The sequence below is a fragment of the Polistes fuscatus genome, unplaced genomic scaffold, assembly GCF_010416935.1.
Source record: "Polistes fuscatus isolate 324 unplaced genomic scaffold, CU_Pfus_HIC Scaffold2, whole genome shotgun sequence".
NCBI lineage: Eukaryota > Metazoa > Arthropoda > Insecta > Hymenoptera > Vespidae > Polistes > Polistes fuscatus.
Genome location: NW_025113096.1, coordinates 2,966,457 through 2,975,374, shown reverse-complemented (window position 1 = coordinate 2,975,374; position 8,918 = coordinate 2,966,457).

Here is an 8,918-nt window from a genome sequence, read left to right as displayed (position 1 = left end):
CAATTTCTTTTCCTCTATCCCAATGTTGCAATTTTGATGCATATCGTGCAGCTCGTGCAGATTAGGACCTTTCATCCTTGACTTGATTGAGCACCGGAGGAACTTTAAATTTTTGACTCACTACTTAAGAAGTTCTACGATGGCTCCAAAACACTCCTACTTCGTAGCAAGTATAGCAGTCTAACGATCGGAAAGTTCCCCGGTTTGTTATTGAAAAAGATCTATCAAAGATCCATCGAAGAATTCAATCTACATCTTTAAAAAGTAAGACAATCGATGGTCATATTTGTAAAAAAAAATACGAAAACACCATAAGTTATTTATAATATAATCCAAACTCGTATAAAAATAAAATCGAATAAAATGTGAATTAAAATGAATACTTACAATGCATTCCAATGGGATGCAGCTCAATGGCACCATGGTGATGCATCTCGCGTGAATCTAATAACGCGTTATTAACGAAAATAAGAAACTATAGATGAGTTTCTTATCGCGAAACCGAAATTTAATTATACGACGAACAACACTGATTCTAATTCGCGTTTGATTTTAATTTGTTTTACGCCCGATCAATGAATCTACACAACTAATTCAAAGACTGCTTTGCACACAGTCAATGCAAGTAAAAAAATCTTCATTGATGCACTGAATCAAATACGCGAACAGTCTGTGTGACTGTTTAAAGATAAAAATACAACTTTACTCGAACAAACTCTAATACAATTACTGCATTGGTCGCAGTTAATTTAATATATACATTTCAAAAATAGTTCGCGAACGCAACGGAATTGAAATTAACGAACGAACGTGCTTCTAATCCGTGATTTTAATTATATTTGAACGATACAACACTCCCGTATATTGCTTCGCGCACGATTGCAATGCACGAACACTTGCAACACTTCACAAACACAATTCACAACCCTTCCAACACTGCAATATTCCCCTGATGATCTGAAACAGAAATAAAAACAAAATTATGAATATCATTGTTATAAAAAAAAATTATTATAATTATTAAGAAAGTATTTAAAATAAAAATTGACTTACGTTTATTCTTCAGTGATGAATGCACGATGGGTTTCCTACCCTTAAGATGACGATGAGCACACGTTTAAACCGAATAGAAGAAACTTACGGAGTTTCTTTACCCGAAAAAACGAAACTTTTACGTACGGCGTACAACACTGATTCTATTTTCCGATTCTTTTATATTTTATTTTATCGATGCAACACACGAGTACTTCATTGCTTACGCGCTCGATTGCAATGATGTTCTGAAACAGAAAAAGAAAAAGAACAATTAATGTCATCGTCGTAATAAAAAACCATTGAAGTTATTATAGAAATATTTGATAGAAAAATATACTTACTTTTAGTCTTCATTGATGACTGCAGGATGGGTATCCTACCCTTAGGATGACGATGAATAAAATAAAATAAAAGAAAAACTCTGAAAAGCTGAAACATACTAAAGATTGTATTATAATACAATATTCCCTGTGAATCATTTCTGAAGGCATGGCACACTTTAAAAAATATTCTATCATAAAGAATAGAAATTATTAAAAGTAAAAGTTAAACAATATTTATGGAATTTATCAAAGTATGCAACTATTTGTTTGATAGTGCTTGTTTTGTATTTCAATATACAAACCCAAGCAATATCAGTTGCCTAAATCTCATTACTTGTATTAAATTGCTTATAAAATATAAAATATTATTTATAATTATTAATAAAAATCTTTAAAGAAGTGTAAAAAACATAATAACTGTAGTAGTAAACTCAATAAAGAATAACCTAACAAGTGTATCAATTGTTATACTGTACAATGCTATAATAAACTTTTTAAACGATCAATTCAATAATGATGAGATTAGAAATAAAATTATTGAATAGTTTATATATAATACTATACGTTCGTTAGATCTTAACTCGTTGGAAGACGGAAGGGGAATGATGATCTCATACTGCGTATCCTTGAGAGTGTCTAACGTTCGGTGCTCAGTTGTTTACGTTTTGTTTTCGACGGTTATTCTTCTGTTTCACCTCGAAAAATTCCTGGAAATATACTCACACACATTCATAGTTGCCTGTAGGTCGAATGTTTTGTTTCGTTATTCTCTCTCCCTCTCACATTCTCGTTCTCATTCTTTCTATAGCATTTCTATATGTCAGATAGATTGAAAAAAAGAATAACGCTTACCTCGATGAATATGAAGATAAAAAAAGAGTAAATACAACAGTTAGACTGAGTATATGTATTCCTGTTGGACTCTCCAAATACTTGGACACCTAAAGAAGAAAAAAAGGAAAAAAAAAGATTACATTAGTATAATATAAGGAAAATCAAATATAAACAAGATATATATATATATATATATATATATATATATATATATATATATATAATTGCGTAGAAAAATGCATATCAATGTAGATGGTTATGTACCAATGTAGATTGCACCACTGCGCAGAAGCAATAAAATAATTGCATAAAAATGATAAAAATGCTTAAACCAGAACGTTATAATCTTAAAGATTATGTATTAGATGTATGACACCCTTTATATACATGCGTAACGTTTGGAAGGTCTTATAAACAACATTTAATAAAAGTACTTTCATAGAGGACAACGTCTCATTTCAACGGTGGATTTCGAAGGGGACGGTACATAGATCATATATTCCGATCTTTTAGACAACAATAGACATTCCTATCGATTATTTAACAATTATTTTAATATTCTAATGCAATCTCTTTATATTTCAGATTGTTTAAACACATATGTACTGGTTTAAACATTACATACTTATTAACATACTTTGAATATAAAATAATTTTAATGTGATATTTTTCTGGATAAAAATTTTATTACCTAAAGTCACCACTGTACAGGAACGTTAAAACAAATGTACATTAGTTTAAACAATTACATAAAAATTAAAAGAATACTAAAATAAGAACGTTATAATCTTAAAGATTATGTATTAGATGTATGACACCCTTTATATACATGCGTAACGTTTGGAAGGTCTTATAAACAACATTTAATAAAAGTACTTTCATAGAGGACAACGTCTCATTTCAACGGTGGATTTCGAAGGGTACGGTACATAGATCATATATTCCGATCTTTTAGACAACAATAGACGCTTGCATCGATTAATTAACAATTATTATAATGCACTAATGCACTCTCTTTATGTTACAGCAGAATTTTATCCTCGAAGTCATCATTGCGCAGAAGCATTACAAAAATTATATAAAATACATAAAATTACTAAAATCATAACGTTTTAATCTTAAATTTTATTAAATAGGTTTATTACTCTTTTTATACACATGCTCAACGTTCGGAAGGTCCTGTAAACAACTTTCACCAAAAGAACTTTAACAGAGTATAATGACTCAGATCAACGGTGGATTTCGAGGAGGAGGGATCACAGAACATATACTCCGATCTTTTAAACAACAATAGACGCTTGCATCGATTAATTAACAATTATTTTAATGCACTAATGCACTCTCTTTATGTTACAGCAGAATTTTATCCTCGAAGTCATTACTGCGCAGAAGCATTACAAAAATTATATAAAATAGATAAAATTACTAAAATCATAACGTTTTAATCTTAAATTTTATTAAATAGGTTTATTACTCTTTTTATACACATGCTCAACGTTCGGAAGGTCCTGTAAACAACTTTCACCAAAAGAACTTTAACAAAGGATAATGACTCAGATCAACGGTGGATTTCAAGGAGGAGGGATCACAGAACAAATACTCCGAGCTTTTAGACAACAATAGACGCTTGCATTGATTAATTAACAATTATTTTAATATTTTAATGAATTCTTATTATAATTAAGATTGTTTAAACGCATATATATTTATTTAAATATTACCCAACTTTTGACGTACTTTGAATATTAATTAATTGCGATTTTATGTTTTAATAGATGAAAATTTTACCCCTTCCCACCGAAGTCATCACTGCGCAAGAACATTACAACAAATGTACATTTGTTTAAACAATTACATAAAAATTGAAATAAAATCAGAACTTTATATAATTTTTATTTCTATTTATTAGAATTAATTTGTAATTACACTAATACATTATTTTAAATTTTACATACTCTCCCATTACCGTATTTTGAATAAAAAATAATTTTAATACGAATTTATTTTTATGATTTTAGATGACTGTGTCTTCAGCTTGGTTGCGTTCTTGCATTATAACATAATTATAAACTTCTCCAAATACTTAGATTGTTTTTCAATTATTGTTACATAAAATTTAATATCAAACGTTTATTAAAATTTTATTATTTTTTTAGAAACAATTCAATGGGTAGCGGGTGGATTTCTTCTTCGCAAAGGGCGCCATTTGTTAAGAAGGAATTTACTTCAGGGATGCGACCCTGCCCACGCGAGCCTTGATTCTATCTTTCTCCCAAGGATAGAATCATGTCCTTCCCTCAGCTTTTTAAAGTGAAACGCCCTATCCTTTTTTTTTTATTTTTTTTTTATTTTACTTTGCTTTTTTTAACTCGCGATTTTGCAAGCATAGATGTGCACGTAGCATAGGAACTGAAACTGCATTAGAAGGGATGTCTACCACCGCTATTAGTAAGACGGGCCCAGGGATTCAGTTCCTCAAGCTTGCAGTAAATATAGTGCTGGTGGGCAAACTGTACGTGCAGAGTAAGTTCCTCGTAATATAGATTAGAGTCAGTGGATTAGTCCAACCGGTGGGATACCACTTAAAAAAAAAACGTAAAAGGTTTCACTTTAAAAAGCCTACTTTTCAACTTCTTCCCTATCCCTTTGCTTTTTTTGTTGCAGGTTACATAGGAGGAGGACCACACCAGGACAGCATGAGGACTTAGTTATAATAAAAGATAGTGTAAGATAATTATTTGTATAATTAAATGTATAATTAAATTTATAATTACATGTGTAATTTTAATCAATTTATTCTTCTCCCCTTAGCACATTATACGCGTGTAACATTTATATTTAATGTATTTTATTTATTCACAGGTTCCATGTTACTTCGATTCCATTCATGTTTTACTCCTCTTTTATCATTTTTTTATTTGGCTTTCCATTTTTCTCTTCATTATCGATAGTAATTGTAAAGATTTTCCGAATAAAACTCTTAGGGTGGGGCATAAGAGTGGGATTCATTAAAAATCATTTACGGGGTGATCATTTTCATTTCATTTTCATTGGTTTCAATTTAATTCGGATGGGGACATCTTCAGGATGCACATCCCGGGTCTTCAGAAGCGGTTACCTCCTCGTGGTTAGACCTGGGCAATGGTATTTTACTTTCAGTATAATGTTTAACATATTTTATATGTTATACATTCCATTGCAAGTAAAATCCAGCTAAAGACCGCTTACCATAAACATTGTAATGATAATTAGTTTCTTTCATTTTCCTAATAATTATCATATTACAATTCATTACATTGTTTTCCCTTTAATACTACCTTCATATTATATCCCACATTAAAATACTCGATTTATTTTATAGGAACACTAATCTTGTGCATTCTTTCAGACGTTTTTGACGTGCAGTGCGGTCGGTAAAGCACGTCTCGGTCGCGTTCGCGTTCGCGTTCGCGATAAAAAACTTTTTTATAGTTTTTTATTTTCGTTACCGTCCACCCATCGTCATCCTAAGGGTAGGAGACCCATCGGGCATTCATCACTGAAGATTAAAAGTAAGTATAATTTTTCTATGAAACATTTTCTATGATAAATTTTCAATAGTTTTCGATTACGACGAAGATATTAATCGTTCTTTTTCATTTTCTGTTTCAGAATATCATTGCAATCGAGCGCGTAGGCAATGAGGTACTCGAGTGTTTGCATCGTTAAACAAAAATCGGAAATTTTTCGGGTAAAGAAACTCCGAAAGTTTCTTTTATTCGGTTTATACGTGTGCCATCGTCATCCTAAGGGTAGGAGACCCATCGGGCATTCATCATTGAAGATAAAAGGTAAATTAATTTTTCTATTAAACATTTCTTTAATAATTACTTGTAATTTTTAAACGTTAACAATGATTCTAATCGTTTTGTTTTTTCTTTTTCTTTTTCCAGAAGGCTAAGTGTTTGTGTTAGTTTTTGAACTGTGTGCAATGCAGTTGTAAAAATTAGAATCAGTGTCGTGGTCGCGATAAGAAACACGTAAGTTTCTGATTTTCGTTGGAACCGTCTACGGTATCGTCATCTTAAGGGTAGGAGACCCATCGGGCATTCATCAATCAAGATAGAAGGTAAATTCATTTTTCTATTAAACATTTCTTTAATAATTACTTGTAATTTTTAAATGGTAACAATGATACTAATAGTTTTTTATTTTCTCTTTACAGAAAGGTAAGCAAGTGTTGGTGTTTGATTTTTGAACTGCGCGCAATGCAGTTGCAAAAAATTAGAGTCAGTGTTTGTGCGAATAATTAAAAAATACAATTTTTATCGCGAAGTAGAGTCATTTTTGTTTGAATAATTAAAATACAATTTTTATCGCGAAGTAGCGTCATGTTCGTACGATAATTAAAATAAAATTTTTATCGCGAAGTAGAGTCATGTTTGTTCGAATAATTAAAATACAATTTTGATCGCGGAGTAGAGTCAGTGCATTCGGTCATCGTCACCCTAAGGGTAGGAGACCCATCGTGCATTCATCAATGAAGATTAAAGTAAGTATATTTTTCTATGAAACATTTTCTATGATAAATTTTCAATAGTTTTTGATTACGACGACGATATTAATCGTTCTTTTTCATTTTCTGTTTCAGAACATCATTGCAATTCGTGCGCGAAGCAATGTAACGGGAGTGTTTGATCGTTTATAATTATAATTTAAAATCACGGATTAGAAGCACGATCGTTCGTTAATTAAAATTCGGTCGCGTTTCGCGTTCGTGTTCGTGTTCGTGTTCGCGTTCGCGTTATTTTTGAGATTTATATATTCAATTAACTGCGAGCAATGCAGTTAATTGCATTAGAGTTTGTTCGTATAAAATTATAGTTTTTTAATTTTAAAACAGTCGTACAGACTGTTCGCGAAGTAGAGTCAGTGAAGTGCATCAGTGAAGTGACCGCCTATCGGGAGTGAAATTTTTCTTTGCATTGACTGCGTGCAATGCAGTCTTTGAATTAGATTTAGAATCAGTTTTGTACGAATAATTAAAGTAACATTTTAATCGCGAAGTAGAGTCAGTGACCGGGCGTAAATTAAATTCAAATCGTATCGCGTATGTAGATTCAGTGTTGTTCGCCGTATAAGAAAAATTTCGGTTTCGCGATAAGAAACTTTTTATAGTTTCTTATATTCGTTTACCGCGATATTAGAGTCACGGGAGTGCGGAGAAAAGTGCATCGAGGAATTCTCCGATGGATCTGATGGACGAGGGATGCAGCTGGACCATTTGCTACGAAGTAGGAGTGTTTTGGAGCCACGCAGAACTTCTAATGCTAATTGTTCATATTGCATACATGCGTCATTTTATTTTAAAATGCCACATATATGTAATATAACATTTAGCAGGTCGTGAGTTAAAATTTAAAGTCCCTCCGGTGCTCAATCATGCCGAGGATGAAAGGTCCCAATCGGCACGAGTTACTGGTTGTAATTATTCCAAAAAATTATTGACGAGCACATGAGTGACTTCAAAAAAGGATTAGTCCTTTTTTGAAATTGCTCATGAAAATTGTATATTTTATTGTATGTTATATTATTAGTTAAGGATAGGTCTTCTTGTCTCATCGGTTAAATTCATTTAATTAACAGTGCAATTAATTAATGCACTTTTCTTTTTTATTACGTGTTTCGTTCGCGTTTAGTAAAACGCGTGGTGAAATCGAGTATTAATTTACTCGATTTCGTCCAATAAAGCATGTAATAAATGTCTTACATGCATTGCTTCGTACTTAGTTTATTTAATCGCGATTTTATTTTTCGATATAATCAAAAAATGAGCAAGAAGACAAACCCATTCGCGACGGATAGACTCTGGCTGTTATATGGTGGCTCAAAGCCCAGTTCTTTCATTAGAACAGCCATTTAACGAAAGAGTCGTCCGAGATTTTTATTATTTTTTTTAAATTCTTAAAATCTTTTTAAAAGTCATTATAAATGACTTGTAGAGTCATAGCCGCTTAGATTAATGAAGAACATTTTTATATAATAATCAAATCTTAGATTAGGATTTTCAGCAATTAATATATAATCCCCGTTTCTCCCCCCTATACTTTCTGCGTTCTCATTTATGCGTGTGCCCAGGTGTTACACGTATGGGTGAGAAACGGTTAGTATGGGTTTAGTTTTAAGTTTTTCTCCCCCCATTTGGCGTCTGTCATTGTGCTAGTGATTGCACGGTGTACATTGCACATGTGTGTGCGGTTAGGAATGTGCATTGTACATCGTTTCGCGATACGTAATACCGCGCTTATTATTTTTTAAAGTTATTGAATAAAAATAACTTGTAGAGTCACGCGTACGATACGAAATTTTCTTTTTTAACAATCGTTTTGCATAGTAGAGTTACCGCATTTATTTGTGGAAACTATGATATACTCGTATATAACTAGTATGCAATATATACTAGTTTATACTTGTATTTTTGCATTAGTCATTTATGCAATAATCACTAGCCTTGGCAGACGATTACAGCAATTGGTACGTACTCCCATAAGTTTAGAAAACACGCGTTTGAACTAGGGTGTCGGAGGTGCCCCGGGGCATGCTCTCTAGTTTAGGCTTTTGCACCCTGGTGGTATGTGTGAGAACCGTGGAGTGTGTGGGTGGGTATGCATGTGTATTTTTTTGAGCGAATGTGAAACTTTAATTATAAGTAGGTAGGACCCCGGAATGGCACGTGGAATACTTGCA